Genomic DNA, 19,309 nt, shown 5'->3' with positions numbered 1-19,309 from the left:
CAACGGAGAAATTTTTGATCAATTTTAAAGTGGTATATTTCTCTTGTTTCTAACCCTATTTTCATGAATTTTTCAGCAAACTGTATATAATTATATCAACTTTAATTCGTTAACTCCTTTTTTTATAAACTTTAGTATTTGGCATATTATACAGGGTTAATCGAGGGGTTGTTTTTTTACCCTAGCTTTAAAACACCCTGCGCAATAATTTCGTGTGTGTATTTTCCTAAAATATAATTCTACGCTCAGAACCACGACTCCTGAGCATTTTGTTTTTTGATTCATGTCAATACATGCTTTGGTTGATTTTTAAGAGCGAAATGAACTGATTACGATCAATTTGTAATTTTTTCAATTATCATTACTTTTTGATGTAATTTTTTAATATGGCTTTGAGATGGTTTGTAGTAACATATTACGCTGCATTGGTTACTGTATACTAAATTTAAAATAAACGTTAAATACTAAAGATCCAGTCCTGGTTTTAATAAACATTAATAACGATAACAGAACTAACGATACTAAAGAAAACATCAGTAATAATCAAGTATACAAACAGAAAAAAAATGTAAAAAATAACTTAATACATTGTATTGCTTCCCTTAGCTGTTATAGCTGCCTGTATACGTCCCGTCCGTTCATACTGTCATTGAGGCTGCATACTAAGGGCTGGCAAAGGTTAGTCTTAGGTCGAGATTTCCGTATGTAAGAGTACAATGCGTTTATAATGTACTGAACAAAGAGAGGACAGTAAACACGTTGCCAAACGTATGAAATAAACCGAGAAACTGTGCACATCGCCAAGAGACGTATAGCAGATTTGTCGCAGTTGACCGGTCGACCCAATCAATACCTCTGTCAGTACTTAAAGTTCTAGGGAAAGGTGTACGTCATGCGTTCAGCTTCACGATTTAATTACGTCTCGTGATACTTGATTTGTTTATTTATTAACGAATCGTTGTAATTTTCCCTATAGCTTGAATTTTTTTAAGTGCTAGAAACACTTGCATTTTTGGTAAAAATAAGTGGAATTGAGTGGGTGTTCGATAGTGGTCGCGCTATTAGAACTCTGAATTCAAAAATCGATATCTCGAAAACTATTAGAAATAATAGATTGTAGTTTTTTCAAGAACTTTGTTAATATTTCTGCTGTATTTTCTTTGTAGACAGTATGTGAAAATCTTTATCAATAAAAAAATTACACGATTGCTGAAAATTGCTATGCTCTAAAAGTAAATAGATGGATTGTTTACAATTTTTGAATGGAAAAAACAACCTTATCGAATTTTTCTTATGTAAACATATTGTAAAATATCCGATCTTGAAAATAAAAAAAAGTTTCAATATCTAAAGTTGTTCTTCAGTTTTTAAATTATCGCGATTACTGACGTTTTGTCGTTATAAAAAAAATGACACCCTAACGATATCCTTATAATTCCATTTCAGATGCTCAGAAACATGGCTAATGATTTTATCTAGTTATCTCTTGAAAAACGAGTCTTTTAAAAATAAGCGGTTTGCGATCGTGATTTTACTTTACTTGATAGGGAAAGGCGTATCGGCAACGCCGCAACAGCACACCGTCGCGCGTCGCGTCGGTCGGTCGTATTTCTCTCACTCCTACTTAATAAGATCCCTATGCGATTTACTTCCACACATGTAAATGCCGACCCAAAAGTAACAGTTGCCAGCACGGTATATCATATTGCGATATGTTTTCCCATTCTTCTTTAAGAACCAAACGAAGTTCATTTAATGAAGCTGGTAGCGCTTTGCAACCTCCAACCCTCCTGCCAGGCATTTCCCAAACGTCGAAAACATAATGAACAGTTCATAGTGGTTTATAGTTCACAATAATTCCCAAAGCCGCCTTGTCATATCGAAAAACAGCTTCAAAAAGAAATGATCATTGAAAAAATTGCAAATTGTTGATGGCGAGTTTATTTCGCCCTTAAAAATTAACCAAGGCATGTATTGACATGATCCAAAAAACCAAATGCTCAGGAGACATAGTTCTGACCGTAAAATTATGTTTTGGGAAAATTCACACACGAAATTATTGCATAGGGTGTTTTTAAGTTAGGCTAAAAAAACAATTGTTATTAGACTGAATAAAATTTGGACTTTTATTACTTATATTTACTTATTCAGTGAAAGTCGTTTTCGTCCATTCTTTTTCTAGATCTCGTCACGCCACTGAGTCCCAAGTGTTGTTTCCAAGTAATAAACTAGTTAGGGGAGTTGAGGATTAAACAGGAAATCAAAGAAATGAAATAGCGTAAGAGCTTTTTTGAAGACTGCAGCAGTATTACAATTTTCTTCTTTGGCGAAATACTCCTAATTAAATACATAAATCGATTACTTAATATAAGGAAGAATCTGTAATTTATATGAATTCTTGTAGTATAATATACCCAGTCGTTCAACAAAGTTGAAGACCCAGTGAGCATTTTATTCCTTTAAGAGTCCATTTCAAAAATAAAGTAGCAAAATAAGCGTTCGGCATTTAAAGTTTTATGTAAAACTGGCTAGGTATTTTTACACAAATGAAGAAAGAAAATTAAATATAAAGGATACAGCGTAATAGACAATAAAAACATCTTAAAAGTGCATCATAGATAATTAAATTATGATAAAATATAATTCAAAATTATAATACACTTCCCCAATAAATTAACGCACCACAAAAAAATAACCAAAAGTTTAAGTGAAGTTTTTGTCAAAACCACTTATCCGATTTGGACGATTATTTTTTTGAATGATAGGTTATTCTTTCCACAATGTTGCTATACTAACTGTATTTTGATAGGAACCCTTTTTATACTAATACCGGGTGTAGCAATTATAACGTGTTTTTTTAATAAAATTTGTGACACCCTGTAGAGTTGATCAGTTACAGTATCAAGTTAAAATTGAAATCACATTTTAGCCTTCTCTTTTTTTGACATTTTGTTTTTTTATTTACTCCATTATCTTCCTTATTACACGAGAAACAACATTTTATAGGATGACATGATTTAATATTGGTTTTAATTAACATTTTTCCATTTTACTCACTAAAGTAAGTAGCAGGCTATGGAAAAAGACGGATTACCAGTAAATGTCAAATAGAGATGCTTGTTGTCAGTGTCAGTCGTTTTCGTCCTTTTATTGCATCAAAAATATGCAACGTGCACGTGAAACAAGAAATCTTACTGGCGAAGAATGTGCTCAAGCATTAATATTGTCTGAGGAAGGTTGAAGCTACCGAAGAATTGGTGAACGATTTAATGTAACTCACTCAACCATTTCACGAGTTATACAACGGTATAGAGATACTGGGAGTAATTGTCGCAGGCCGGGACAAGGCAGGAATCGAAGAACCAATCCGATTCAGGAACGTTTTTTAAAACTCTCAACATTAAGACAACGTTTCGTAACAGCTCGGACCCTTCAAACTCAGCTCAGAGATACTAATGGACTACAACTAGCATCTCTATTTGACATTTACTGGTAATCCGTGTTTTTCCATAGCTTGTTACTTACTTTAGTGAGTAAAATGGAAAAATATTAATTAAAACCAATATTAAATCATGTCATCCTATAAAATGTTGTTTCTCGTGTAATAAGGAAGATAATGGAGTAAATAAAAGAACAAAATGTAAAAAAAAGAGAAGGCTAAAATGTGATTTCAATTTTAACTTGATACTTTAACTGATCAACTCTACAGGGTGTCACAAATTTTATTAAAAAAACACGTTATAATTGCTACACCCGGTATTAGTATAAAAAGGGTTCCTATCCAAATACAGTTAGTATAGCAACATTGTGGAAAGAATAACCTATCATTCAAAAAAAAAATCGTCCAAATCGGATAAGTGGTTTTGACAAAAACTTAACATAAACTTTTGGTTATTTTTTTGTGGTGCCTTAATTTATTGGGGAAGTGTATATTCAATTTTTTTAGAAAAACTTTTGTTCTTCCTTTGTCTAAAACACCTCTGTCGCATTCCTACGAAAAACAATTCTCGAGACTCAGAGAATGCAAGATGCATTAGCTAATTGGGCTAGAAGTAGCCCCGACGCGGACTTGGCTGCTTACCAAAACCTTTTTACCTGCTCTAATTAAACAAATTTCGATCCTAGCTCCGGCGCCGGAAGTTTAAATTGCATGCATTCGGCGTCGGCCGGGCAGAAATAAACAGAACTAATTATTTACTGAACGTTGTGTCGCGCACGACCGAAAAGTTTATTATTTAGTTCCAGACGTTAACTTGCACACACGAACAAATTTACGTATATAGATTTTGAAAAGGAAATAATTATTTATATTTCGACTTAGAGCTGGGAATTCTAGTTCCTTAGTTCTAGTTCCTCCAGAGGAATAGTTCCTTGAACTAGGTCTTTAGTTCACAATAGTTCCCGACTAACATTGACATCCCCGTTGGTTGCTAATGGGTTTCGTTGTCAGTCAGAACTATTCAAAGTATGATCTGTATAATTTTTATAATGTACGAAATATTACGAGACGTGTAATTGCGTTTGTTAAAAATATATAGATAAGTTTTATTGCAGATAAAAAAGATTAATTCAAAGAACAAACTAAAAATGAAAAACAGTATCCATAAAAATTTTCTGTGGTAATTACACCGGCTGTGGAAATAGACAAGGCCGAATCCATCGTCGTCGCCTTGTATTATATCTCGGATCTGCCGACTGAATAGATTCCCGTGAACTAGTCTTTTAATTAGTTCCTCTAGTTCCTAACATACGGCTGGCACTCGCCACTCTTGCCTAGCATCGGGCTACTATCGCGCTGGCCGATCCGTACGTAAACTAGTCTTTTATTTAGTTCCTCTAGGTCCGAATCCGATAATATACGGCTGGCACTCCCCACTCCTGCCTAGCATGAGGCTGCGATCGCGCTGGCCGATCCGACGTAGTGTAGCTAATTTTTATTATTTATATCGGTCACAGCCTTGATCTCGGAATAGGTCCTGAGGAACTAGTTCTTTGTGAGAAACCGGGACCTAGTTCTTTTCAATACGGGGTCGAAATAGTACATTGGAACTAGTTCTTCGGAATTTCTTCTTTCTTCGGAATTTTTCTTTCTTGTAAAAAAAGCCACTCTGCATACTTTTTGAGGAAAAAAAAATCTTTCTAAACTTTTTCTTTAGTACTTTCATTCAATGAGTTCACCTAATTTAGAAGTAGCAACGTAAACACGAAACCAGAATTTTTGAATTCTCTAATCGTCTCTGCCTGTTTCAAATAAAGCGCTCTTTTTCAATATTATTTATTAAATTTTCGTTGGGAATATTCGAACGAAGATGAATAAATCAAAATAATAAAAGCAAAGGGAACGCGGTTTCGATATTTAATTTGTCCCATTTCGGCATTTTATATTCGTAATGGCAATAATAAAATTTATTTAAAAATGCTGTACATTTTTATTGGTCTCGGTTGGGACAGAGTTCAATTTAAATTTGAGAATATTGGGAATTCTGATTCGGAAAAGTAATGAATTTTTCCGTATTGAAATCAAATCGGGAAACAGCCAAGACACATGCAACGGAATATACAGGGTCCGACAATAGTGCGTCGGGTATCTGTAGTTGCTAGAATAAAAAACTTGGGAATTTTGTTTGGCTCAAAAAAGTGCGAGTGGATCGGGATGATATTTTTTAAATGAAACACCCTGTATATTATTGCATTTTTAGTTTCCTTTGAGATCCAATTTGCACAATCCTAAGATATAGTAAATATATTTCGATAGTTTCAGAGATATTAACAAATAAATAAAAAATATATATTTTCAGCCTTTCTTAATAAAAAATATTAAAAATACAAGAACTGTTCTGAAACCAAAAGTAGGTATTTACTTTAGATGGTCTATACTTACTTTGCGATAAATATCATAAATCTTAAGTCATACAGGGTGTTCAAAATTCTACGCAAAACTTTTCTGTATTTTTTTTTAATGGGACACCCTGTATATTATTTATTTATTAGATGGAGAGTTAAAAGATGAACATTTTTTGTATTTAAAGTATTTCAAAATTTCGAATGGTTTTGCAGATACAGGCAGTTTTATTTCATATGGCTCTTTCAACGGTAAAATACGAGAGAAAAATCATTGGGTTGCTTTGATAAAAATTTTAAAATACTCTAAATACAAAAAATGTTCATTTTATAATTCTCCATCTACTGAAAAAATAATATACAGCGAGATCGGTTTAAAGAAAATAGAAAAAAAATATTTTGTATTTTAGAAAGTTTGGCGTTGAATTTTGAACATCCTATATGATCGATTATCAGCGAAAATTACTTAATCTAACAACACCCTTCGTGTTAAACGTTTTTTTTTTCACTGTGTATTTTTATTAAAAATATAATAAATTACCTAACATCATCACTAATTTTCTTCATGACACCCTAATGCATAAATTAAATCGTCAGCTTAGCTGAAGCTTTTTTTTTCTTTTAATTTAAACATATTGCTTTAATTATGTTGTGAAATTTAATTTACAAAATAGAAATAAACATATTTTCCAGCATTTTTTTAATCTTTACTTAGAAAAATTAACAGAATTTTGTATCTAAATATATAAAACAAAGTCAATAACGGGTGATCTCTATAGGTTATACAGGGTGGCAATTTGAAAACGAACAGTATTTAATATTACCTCTACCAATGATAGTATGAAAATTTGGCTAAATACGTCAATTTACATATCAAGGGGGACAATTTTTGAGGCATTTGTTGTCGTGTTACTTTCAACCCCTTGACCCCCAGGGTACCTACTCCTGAAATTTTAAATGGCAACCCCTATTTCTTTTACCATTTTTGTGTTCCTTATAAAATTCTCAAAAAAATAATGCAGTTTATGTAGAATTCTATAAGAAACACAAAAGTGGTAAAAGAAATAGGGGTTGGTATATAAAATTTTATGGTTGAAAGTAACACGTCAACAAATGCCTCAAAAATTGCCCCCCATGATATGTAAATTGACGTATTTCGCCAAATTTTCATACTAATGTTACGTTTTTCGTCGGTTCCGTGTGGATAGAAAGTCACAATTTATTTAAACACTATTTATTTAACACTAATTAACAAAAACAATAACGATAAAAGACTTATAGAACTATTTACAAACGATTTATATCTAAGAATTTATTTTGAATTTCAGCGCGTCAACTGCATTCGTCTATTTATAACTGCCCTCTGTAGGCCACAGCCGCCGGCTTTTATACCGACAGCTAAAGATCTCTAGAATAGTCCATAAATCGTTAGGTGCATAGAGAAGGTTTCGTAATTTTTACTGCATCACAAGCAAATAAAAACTAATACGTAGCCAAGAGTCATAATTCATGATTTCTCTGGGGGGTGTCCGGCAGTACCTGGGGGGGGGGCACCCCCGGTCCCCCTGTGGTTATGCCAATGTTTGTATACACTAAAATGTAATAAAATTTCTCCATTACATTTATATGTATTTTTGTAATATTTTGTAAACGATATTTTATACTTTATAGGGATGGCTGCACTTCAAGGCCTTTTTTATTGCGTTTACGAATAAAAGCCAGTTAAAAAATGAGATATCTCATATGTCATACCGTCGTCTTTTTCGGCTATTTCACACATATATTTCTGCTTGTTAAAACGAGGTGGTGGGATGAAAAAGATATATCACCACGCCTGAAAGTTGGAAAGTGAGCTTTTAACCGTTTTATTTTTTTTTTCGTGTTTATGTTTTCATGGGAACTTTTGTTTTTGTAATTTATAGTTTTAGTACTGTTTTCTAAATATTACTTAAATACAGAGCTGTTACTTATTTCAGATACAAGTATTTGAAATAGAGATATAAGATAAAAAAAACTATTTCCATCTTATATTAATTTGAAATACAGGGTGGTCCGAACTGTATTGCGGAAACTTCGGCAGCATATTCTGCAGATAAAAATAAGTCAAAAAGTTCGTATAAATGTATGCCCGAAAATGCATAGTTTCGGAGATACAGGGTGTGGAAGTTTCATTTTTATTTCGATTTTTTCCAAATAATTTCTGAATTAACGTCAATATTTGGGTGAAAATTGGTGTCTGGCAGTTTTTTGACATGCGAAATTTGATTTTGATGTTAATATGACTCCTATTTGTAGGGGGCGTCACGTACATGTGATTTAACTGTTTTGAAGAGTAATAACTTTTCGTCCGTACCTGTATAAAACTACTGAGTCAAAAAATGTACATTTTCGTGACTTTTTACGTAAAAAATGTCTCTTGGTAAAAATCGCTACGAGCAACCGTTCTCAAGATATTAATTGAGGAAGTTTTTATTTTTTTAAATTAATAATTTAAATTAATGATAATTTTGATTCCAAATATCTCGAGAACCATTACTCGTAGCGATTTTTACCAAGATACTTATTTTACGTAAAAAATATCGTAAATATATATTTTTTTACTCAGCAGTTTTATACAGGTACGGACAAAAAGTTATTACTCTTCAAAACAGTTAAAACAGATGTAGTTGGCGCCCTCTACAATTAGGAGTCATATTGACATCAAAATCAAATTTCTCATATCAAAAAACTCCCAAACACCAATTTTCATCCAAATATTGACGTTACTTTATAACTTACTTGGAAAAAATCGAAATTAAAATGAAACTTCTACACCCTGTATCTCCGAAACTAAGCATTTTAGGACATACTGATTTCGAACTTTTTTTACTTATTTTTATCTGCAGAATATGCTGCCGAAGTTTCCGGAATACAGTTCGGACCACCCTGTATAGATGATTTGGAGGAGTTCAGAATCAGGCGAAATTTATAACTGAAATAATCAATTACAGCACTGTGTTTTGTATTTATATCATATTTTAGATCCTGTAGTTTATATATCAAAGATTTTTTTGCTGCCCAATGCATTTTTTATATAAAAAAAACCATTAATAAAATCTCTTATGGGGATCGCCATGTTAAATAATTTTTCGAGAAATATAACTAAAATAATGAATACCAACACTGTGTTTTGTATTTGTATTATAATTTAGGGCCTGTAATTTATATTTCAAAGGTTTTTTAGTCCAAAATGTATTTTTTATATAGAAAAGTTGCTAGAAAATCTCTTATGGAGACCTCCATGTTAAACATTTTTTCCAAAAATATGCCTTAAAAACGACTCCCAACATTGGGTTTTGCATTTATATCGTTTTTTAGGGTCTATATATTAAATCACAAGCATTTATTTGCCGAAAAATGTATTTTTATAAAACAAACCCTTAAATAAATCTGTTACGGAGATCCCCATAAGAAGATTGACGACTCCTGATTGGCCGTTAGCGTCACGTGAGCGCGCATCCCCTGATTCCATCGTGACCTCATTAGATCCCCAACACTTGATAGTGGAGCTTGTACGCCGGTTACTCCATCAGTACCATCGTTTATTTTGGTAATTAATCATGCCCGACTACTGAACACAAGTGTTTTGTGTCCGCAAACATGGCAGAGATGGTTTGGGACCCTCAAATTGGGTGAGTGTTTTGTAGTTTTCCTTTAATAACTAAGTTTTTTTCTCGCGGCTTGGGGGAAGTCAAGATGGCCGTCGAGTATCATGGCCGCCCCTAACTCTTGACCAAAATAAATATAATTAACCCTTAAATAATAATTAATAATAAAATATATGAGATATTCGTGTTTTTATACCGTTTTTACCAGTGAAATTGTGTATTTTTAGTGAAATAACTGGAATTTGAGCGATATGAATCTTAATTGTGCTTAATTTATCGAAATAAATTATTTTATAAAATTACCTACCAGTAAAATGGTTAATTTTTCGTCAAGGTTATCAAAAGTGTCTGTTTTTTAAAATGCTTCATAAGCTTCTTTGTGTTTTAAGGTGTTTTAATCTCTGTATCTCAATTTTTAGTTATTATTAACTATGGTCTCGATATTTTCTAATAATTTATGTATTGGCATAGTAATAAATTAATTATAATTCTGTTACTCTTGGAAAAGCATAATAAAAGGTGGTAAATTTTAAATCAAGAATGGAAATCTACATAAAAAAATTCTATATATCTGTTACTTTATATTTTAGCTCATGAGTTTCATTTTTTTCTTTCTGTAATTGGTATGCAGTTTTTTTTGTATAAATTTCAAGCATTGGCCTTTAAAACACTGTGTTCAATATTTTATATTTTTTCTTTGGTATTTTTTTGAGTGAAAGTGCATCCTTGCAACACTGAAACTTATGATTTTGGAGTCTTTCTTTTTGAGAAATAGATTTGTGGCAATCAATTCTAAATTTATAAAAAAATGTCATAAAATTTAGTGTGATTTAGTGTTGTTATTGGTTGTTTGACCATGATTTATTCTATAGTCTGTGTTACGAATCAGAGAAGATTTCGACAGAAGACGTTAACCAAAAAATGACAGAAAATGCATTTGACAGAGACAATAATTGTCACTGTCAGGAATTCTCTTGTTGGACAGACTATAGGGTGTAAACCACAGACTTAAAATAAAATTTTATTTTAAGTCTATGGTGTAGTTTTTGATAAAATTCTTATATTTGTGTTTATTTTTAGGGCTTTTCTTAGGGAGTTTAATGGCGTTTTGAGTTAGGGAAAACACCTTACTGTGATATTGTAGAGCATTGTACAGATTTATTTTTACTAATGTCGTTCTTCAGTAATATTTACTGGTAGTCTTGGTACTTGTGTCTTTTTTTAACGTCATTTTAATCGTTCTAATGCTGTTATTTTCTTTGTATTGTTCCAGATCTGGTGTTGCTCATGCTTCTATTTTTCATTATCCTGCAGAAGACACATCAAGACGGCGTTTGATCAAGACATCATATTTATTTATTTAAAAAAAAATGTTACAATAATAAAGAAAAAAAAAATGTTATTCTTACTTTTTGGCGGAGGAGCTAGTTTAATGTTTCAGTAAAGAAAAAAAATGTTTTCTTAGTGAACATGAATAGTAGGCGTTGAAAAAATCCTGTTAATCCGAAATCCTGTCAAATCCTGATCTGCTGTCTTTGATCCTGTCCTGTAATGGTTAGTATCAACCGTAAAAACCATTAACCTTTTTTAAAATAACTTGTTTATATTAATAAAAAATTAATTTTTAAATTTAAATGTCTGATAATAAATTCATTAATTATCATTTCTTACATTATTTGGTTTATTTAATATAATTTTTGAATTATGACTTTTTCAGTGTCCTTATGTGAAAAAGATTTCTCCTTGTTCTATACTGTCCTTAATTTATTATATTGTCCTATTTAGATTAGTAACCTGATTTGTTCAAAATTTATTGTTATTCTAGTTTGTCACAGATATCCTTTAATTCTTCCTATAGTTTTAAAATGATCTGAAAACAGCCTAACACAATATTTGCAAATAAAAGTAGTGTTTGTTATCCTGCAAATTTTATTAATGAGGGTAGTTTTCACTGCCTTATTTGCTCTCTTATTAAATATAATAGTTATTTCCTTTAATTTTAAATAATTAACTCTCTCAAATTCATATAATTTCTAGGAATCCAGCAAGAGTTCCGTTTAAATTACAGGACTCGTGTTAACCTGCAACCAGATATACACTTTTTGTTTAAGATTTATTAAATTAAATTTTTATATTGGAATCCCCACATATTTTAATTCAAGAGTATAAATATTGCTCTTAATTTTTTACCTGTTATACTTTAAAAACAATTATCCAAAATTTAAAAATGGTACCTACTACTTTTACATTTAACTAACATTTTACTTACTATAAGAATTTTTGGATAATTTTATAATACATATTGCTAGAAATTTATTTTCATTTAAGATTTTTTTAAATAATGAAGTAATAAACTGAAAATCTTTCATCAAAAACCATAATATGTATCTTCATAAGTAATCTACATTTAGCAGCAAAATTCTGTTACTTGACATATCGATTTAAAAAAATTAATTTATTTTTGAACCATGTTTTTGGTTTTATAATACCATTATTCTTTAATATTTTCGCAAACATGTTCTTTTAAAAATAAAAAATAAATAGCCATACTAAGTAAGGCAACCAGACATACACAACATTCCTAGAGTTTTTTAATTAAAACTTTTTGTTAAACACATAATTATTAGGCCTCTTATTTTGCAATAATTAGAGATATTTTCACTCTTTTAATGTCCTAAGTTTAAACAAATAAAATTCTTAAACCGTTAAACATATTATGCAGAAAGACGCTTTTATTTGGTGTAGTTTGACAGTATTTATAATTTTAATGATATAATTTTATCTACTAAACTTGTTTTTGAAGTTCTAATACCATAAGTTTAAACATTTCTTTAATTAAATCGTTTTAAAAAATAAAATATATAAACAAAAGTAAGGCAACCAAACATACACTTTATATATTAAGTCCGCCAAATTTAAACTTTCTGGAATTTTAAGCTCGTGGAACTACTTTCAGAAATACCAGTACCTTCTATTTGTTTTGCTATTTGATATTGTGAACATGCTATAACTATAATTTTAATTCACAACTTTAATATACAGATTCCTAAATAATTATACAGGGTGTTTCAAAAAACATGTGCCATCTCTCATGGGGAATTCTTCACGTAAAAATAAGATTTATTTTTCATATCAATATTCCTCCGGTTCTGCTTTGTTTCGTAGCTACAGGGTGTTCTTTTGATATCTCTTGATATTTCGTCAAATTCGGCGAAAATAAAATTAATAAATTATATATTTTACCTAATTTATTATTAAATATTATTACTATTATTTATTATTACTATTAGTCCAACCATGCATTTCAATACCCATGTTTATAGGAACTTTTTTTCATAATTTTTGATGTGGACTCAATGAGTACTTATTTAAAACTTTCGTAAGTTAATGATATTAATTTTTTTTAAAGGTTACTATCAGACTTGAATCAAGGCAAATTAATAAAATTGCGTTTATCTCATCAAGGAAGCCCAAATCGACAAAATATCGAGAGACCACTTTTAATCGGCATTAAACTGCTTAGGCTATTTCGCTAACAAGAGAAAAAAAGGCAGTGGCGTACATGCTTTTTTTAGAAAAATGTTCCAGTGATAACCCATTTGCACGCCTCTGATAAATATGTCGAAATTGATTTCGCTAATTTCTAATAATTTATTTTAGTGTTTCAGTTGAATAATTCTTGTTTCTATTCCCCTCAGTAAGTCTCAGTAATGCTGAACCAGGAAGAGCAGCATATTCTATTTCAGAATTATTAATGTTAGTGAGGTAAGTCTGGCATGCCTTCCTTTCTTAGTTTGGCACATTTTGATATACGTTTATTATTTTTTCAGGACTGCTGGCGTGATTTGTTATACGTACCATCCGCATAAATCGTTCTATTTTAACTTCAATTGAACATTCTAAATGAACATTTAAATTTCACTCAATAATACACAGAATCTCGCGTTTCTCAAAATTCACGTTCGTGAAAATTTGCGTTTCTCAAAATTCCCGTTTCTCAACATTCGCCGTTTTTCGTGACTCTACGCGCGCGTCGGGACCGGGCATGGACGTAGGGTAAGGCCTTCCAGTCATGTTGGGACGTACAAGTTCATCATGGCCTAAGAATATACACCCTGAGCCGTGCCAGCCAAATGGATATCTTTCGAGGCATGCATTTGGAGGGTGTGACCTGTCCATTCCGGTTGGTTCTGTGTATCGGGACGCGAGTGATGGAAAATAAATTGCCGGGATTCATGGAACAGGCTGGAACTCAAAGAACAAGATGCTGAACAGAAGAACTACACCAAATTTGGACAAGAAGATTGAAAAGGAACAGAGAAATTTATGATTTTTTTGGTAAGTGTCTAAAAATGATATTTTTATGCATTCTAGGATTTTTTTTTAATTTAGGATCACAGTTTCATAGTTGTCGATTTTCGAAAGAAATCAGTACATGTATATTATTTCGTATATTTTTCATTTTATTGATTTTATGGAAAGCACTGTTCATTAAAATGTTGTACCCTATGTTATAGGGCTTGTTGCTCTCTACAATTTCCTGTTTCACAATGTACCGTTTGTGTCCGGGAAGGGATAATAGTTTCATAGTTGTCGATTTTCGACAGAAATCAGTACATGTATATTATTTCGTATATTTTTCATTTTATTGATTTTATGGAAAGCACTGTTCATTAAAATGTTGTACCCTATGTTATAGGGCTTGTTTCTCTCTACAATTTCCTACCTCACAATGTACCGTTTGTGTCCGGGAAGGGTTCATAGTTTCATAGTTGTCGATTTTCGAAAGAAATCAGTACATGTATATTATTTCGTAGATTTTTCATTTTATTGATTTTATGGAAAGCACTGTTCATTAAAATGTTGTACCCTATGTTATAGGGCTTGTTTCTCTCTACAATTTCCTACCTCACAATGTACCGTTTGTGTCCGGGAAGGGTTCATAGTTTCATAGTTGTCGATTTTCGAAAGAAATCAGTACATGTATATTATTTCGTAGATTTTTCATTTTATTGATTTTATGGAAAGCACTGTTCATTAAAATGTTGTACCCTATGTTATAGGGCTTGTTTCTCTCTACAATTTCCTACCTCACAATGTACCGTTTGTGTCCGGGAAGGGTTCATAGTTTCATAGTTGTCGATTTTCGAAAGAAATCAGTACATGTATATTATTTCGTAGATTTTTCATTTTATTGATTTTATGGAAAGCACTGTTCATTAAAATGTTGTACCCTATGTTATAGGGCTTGTTTCTCTCTACAATTTCCTGTTTCACAATGTACCGTTTGTGTCCGGGAAGGGATAATAGTTTCATAGTTGTCGATTTTCGACAGAAATCAGTACATGTATATTATTTCGTATATTTTTCATTTTATTGATTTTATGGAAAGCACTGTTCATTAAAATGTTGTATCCTTTGTTACAGGGCTTGTTTCTTTCTACAATTTCCTACCTCACAATGTACCGTTTGTGTCCGGGAAGGGTTCATAGTTTCATAGTTGTCGGTTTTCGAAAGAAATCAGTACATGTATATTATTTCGTAGATTTTTCATTTTATTGATTTTATGGAAAGCACTGTTTATTAAAATGTTATATCCTATGCTATAGGGTTTGTTTCTCTACTATAGGGTGAAATAAAATTACAATATTATTCACCCACTATTTCAAAAAGAGATTACACTAAGATTTTCTAATATTTTACTGATATTTTATTAATTTTTCGTCCATTACTAATTTCTACAAAAGTATTATCTATTTTTGTTTTTATTTTTTCTAGGTAGGAACAATGGTGCAATGGTCTGGAACAAAAATTTTCTAGATATGGGCAGTAGGATGGAGCCTAGAACGAGATAAAATCAGGTATGTTATAACATTTATTTATTTTTTTGTTATTTTCAACTAACGAATTTTTTTTCTGTTGTTTCAGGTTAGTGAGCGTGCAACTATATGACGTAAGTTTTTTTGTAAATGTATTTTTTTCTGGTTATTTTTGTTCGAGTTTATTTGGTTGTAATTCGTTTATTTCTCTGGAAATGACGTGAGCGCGGTCCTGCAGGAGCTAAAGTCACCTGTGGGGCCCCTCACAGAAGCAAAGCAGAATGTTGAGTCGACCTCTACAGGGGCTAAAGTCCCCTGTATGAGCTCCTCACAGAAGCAAAGAAAATGCTTTCCTTTCGCAAGCAGTAGAAGCCACTTGGGTTGTTATGTCTAGCGGTCTTTTTATGAGTCTTCTAGAAGCAGTAATTATTCTTTTAAGAATGTTTGTGAGGTTCTTATAGCTTTATAGAGATGTAGAAAATGGTTAACATTACAAGAATAGGCCTTGGTGCAGCCTCTGTGAGCTACCAGTTTGGAATCGACATCTGCCGATGATTTTTCTAAGGTTCTTGTGTCTTATAGGTTCACGCTGGTTGAAGGTATACTTTGTTTAAAGCTGTAAACAACAGGTTAGAGTCATGTCGAAGCCAAGTTTGAGCCGATGTGTGCAGAATGTTTGTGTAGGGTCCTTCTTGTGTTTTATAGGTTCTCTATGTATATGGTTATTTTTTGTTATTATTTTTATTGGTATGAGCCTTACAGGGAACCACCACCTGGTCCTGTAATTTCTGTTGTCCTTTCTATAGTCCGACCATCCTTTTTATTGAACAAAAAAATAGTAAAATTTATTATTTGATAAAATCTAGGTGGCTGTGATATACCTTTTGTTAATTTAACAAAAACTAAATAGTGTTGAGTAAAATACACAACGGTAATAAAAAGATTTAAAATTTATTTATTTAAAAGGCACGTTTAAAACATATTTTAATTGTAACAGAATTAAAACTAGATATAAACCTGTAATTATGGGATAAAAATTTGCTTTCCTTAGAGCTTCTCCTTAGGATGTAGTAGTGTATAAACACTATGGCTAGTGGAAGTTCATATCCTTTTTTAGTGTTTTATGAATGTAAATGCAGAAGAGATACAAAAATAATTAAATTTCATATACAGCTTGCACCTTAAGAAACACTAATAATTGTTTCAAAATCAAAAAAAACTCTCAATCAAAATAAATAATAATAAAAATATGACTATAATATTATTGTGTGGAAGGAAGGTTTCTGGCAAATTACCAAAAACCAACCTAAAATTTATATATATAAAAATTCAGCAAAGTGCCAATTAAACATTAAAGTAGTACAGAGGAAAAATTTCAATAAAATATCAGAGAAATGTTTTGAAGTAGAAAAAAAATATATTTTTCGTTTGAACATGGCTGTTTTTTATTTTGAAATACTGAATATTTTCAAAGTTTAATTAAAACCATATCATTGTCGAATATATATATATCTATAACTGACTACATATTGTTTTCCATTTATTGGGGAAAATTCATTAAAAACATTATTCAGTTCTGGGCGAGATTATAGCGAGCAAAAATAAAATCTTTGATCAAAAAACAAAATTGTCAGTAATAAAAAAATAGGCATAGGAGAATTTTTTTGAGTTTTTGAAGAATAATAAGGTTTTGGTTAGAAATATTACCAAAATATTGTAATATACCGGGTGAGTCTCAAAAGTGGCTCACCCCCTGTAACTTTTTTATTTTTTCAGATAAAAAAACGAGATTTGGTGTGTTAGTATACTATGACATAAATTAGGATTGATTGACGTATTCAATTGTTTTCGGTCACTTCCTGTTTCACCGGAAATGACTACTACTTTGGATTTTTAAATGGCACCCTCTGTATATTTTGAGTTTATTCGATAGAAAATGACACTCCGAATAAAATGACATATCATATATTAACATTTGACATTTTTGCTTGAGAAATAGTATTTTAAATTTCAATCTAGAGTGCCATGGCTGTGTTAAAAACACTAATTTTTAATCAAGGAGCCTTGGAAAAATAGATTTGATTGTCTAATGTTTTTCGTGTCTCGTTCTGGCCGGTTAAAAGATGTCCAAATCGTATTTCTAATCATATCTCAATTTTTTCAAATGGAACAAGGATGGCTCATTAGCATATTTGGAAAAAGCATTTTTTACGAATAATTTGGTAATACACATTTGGTATTTCGAGCAAAATAATAATAGTTATGAATCGCATGTTACAATCTCAAAATAAAAATAAACTATATGCGAAAATGTCAAAAGTTGACATATGATATGTCATTCTATTCAGAGTGTTATTTTCATGTCTAAAAGTAAAGTAAAAAAATACCGAGGGTTTCACTTAAAAATCAAAGGTTGTATTCATTTCCGGTTAAACAGGAAGTGATCAAAAACAACTGAAAACGTCAATCGATCCTAATTTATATCATACCGTGCTGGCAACTGTTACTTTTGTGTCGGCATTTACATGTGTGGAAGTAAATCGCATAGGGATCTTATTAAGTCGGAGTGAGAGAAATGCGACCGACCGAGGCGACGCGCGGCGGTGTGCTGTTGCGGCGTTGCCGATACGCCTTTCCCTATCAAGTAAAGTAAAATCACGATCGCAAACCGCTTATTTTTAAAAGACTTTTTTTCAAGAGATAACTAGATAAAATTATTAGACATGTTTCTGAACATCTGAAATGGAATTATAAGGATATCGTTAGGGTGTCATTTTTTTTATAACGAGAACACGTCAGTAATTGCGATAATTTAAAAATCTAAATTTTTAACACATAAAAGGCCATAACTCAAGAACCACTTTAGACATTGAAACTTTTTTTTTATTTTCAAGATCGGATATTTTACAATATGTTTACATAAGAAAAATTCGATAAGTTTGTTTTTTCCATTCAAAAATTGTAAACAATCCATCCATTTACTTTTAGAGCATAGCAATTTTCAGCAATCGTGTAATTTTTTTATTGAAAAAGATTTTCACATACTGTCTACGAAGAAAATACAGCAGAAATATTAACAAAGTTCTTGAAAAAACTACAATCTATTATTTCTAATAGATTTCGAGATATCGATTTTTGAATTCAGAGTTCTAATAGCGCGACCACTATCGAACACCCACTCAATTCCACTTATTTTTACCAAAAATGCAAGCGTTTCTAGCTTGCACTTAAAAAAATTCAAGCTATAGGGAAAATTAGAACAACTCGTTAATAAATAAACAAATTAAGTATCACGAGACGTAATTAAATCGTGAAGCTGAACGCATGACGTACATCTTTCCCTAGAACTTTAAGTACTGACAGAGGTATTGATTGGGTCGACTGGTCAACTGCGACAAATCTGCTATATCCCCTTCCACGTCTCTTAGCGATGTGCACAGTCAGTTTCTCGGTTTATTTCATACGTTTGGCAACGTGTTTACTGTCCTCTCTTTGTTTAGTACATTATAAACGCATTGTACTCTTCTAACATACGGAAATCTCGACCCAAGACTAACGTTTGCCAGCCCTTAGTATACTATAGCATATCAAATATTCTCAAAAAAAAAAAATTCTCTGAAACAATAAAAAAATCATAGGGGTGAGCTACTTTTGAGACGCACCCGGTATATTTTGTGATTCAATGAGCACATTGTTAACAATAAAAAGCAAACAAACAATCACGGCGTATCTAGGTCTATTTCGTTTTATGTCGATCTATTTCGGAGTTCGCACAAAGTTCTGAAAGTATTTCCAGAAATGTTTCACGTATGTAAAACATCTCGGCGATAGTGTATATATAGGGTGTTTACCCTACAAAGTGACCTATTATTAGTGTTATTTAGCAACCATCGATTATATTTACTCTTATAAAGCAACTTTACATTTCCCGTTTGTGTTATTTCAAGTTGCTGCTCCGAATCGACGTTTCAAGAGCGATATAAATGACAGCACCAGCCTAGG

The 19,309-nt window shown here is 31.6% G+C and overlaps 1 long non-coding RNA gene and 1 pseudogene across 1 annotated transcript; one reads left to right on the top strand and one right to left on the bottom strand.

The window, feature by feature from the left end:
- LOC115885378 overlaps positions 1-19,309 on the bottom strand; it is a 126,801-nt pseudogene that overhangs the window by 100,926 nt on the left and 6,566 nt on the right.
- Positions 9,376-10,946, top strand: LOC115885379. Its single transcript, XR_004050717.1, has 2 exons — positions 9,376-9,512; positions 10,762-10,946. It is a non-coding gene; the product is annotated as an uncharacterized LOC115885379 (long non-coding RNA).

The sequence above is a fragment of the Sitophilus oryzae genome, unplaced genomic scaffold (genome assembly GCF_002938485.1).
Source record: "Sitophilus oryzae breed Bouriz unplaced genomic scaffold, Soryzae_2.0 scaffold_381_pilon_pilon, whole genome shotgun sequence".
Taxonomy (NCBI): domain Eukaryota; kingdom Metazoa; phylum Arthropoda; class Insecta; order Coleoptera; family Curculionidae; genus Sitophilus; species Sitophilus oryzae.
This window is presented reverse-complemented; position numbering and strand designations above follow the sequence as displayed.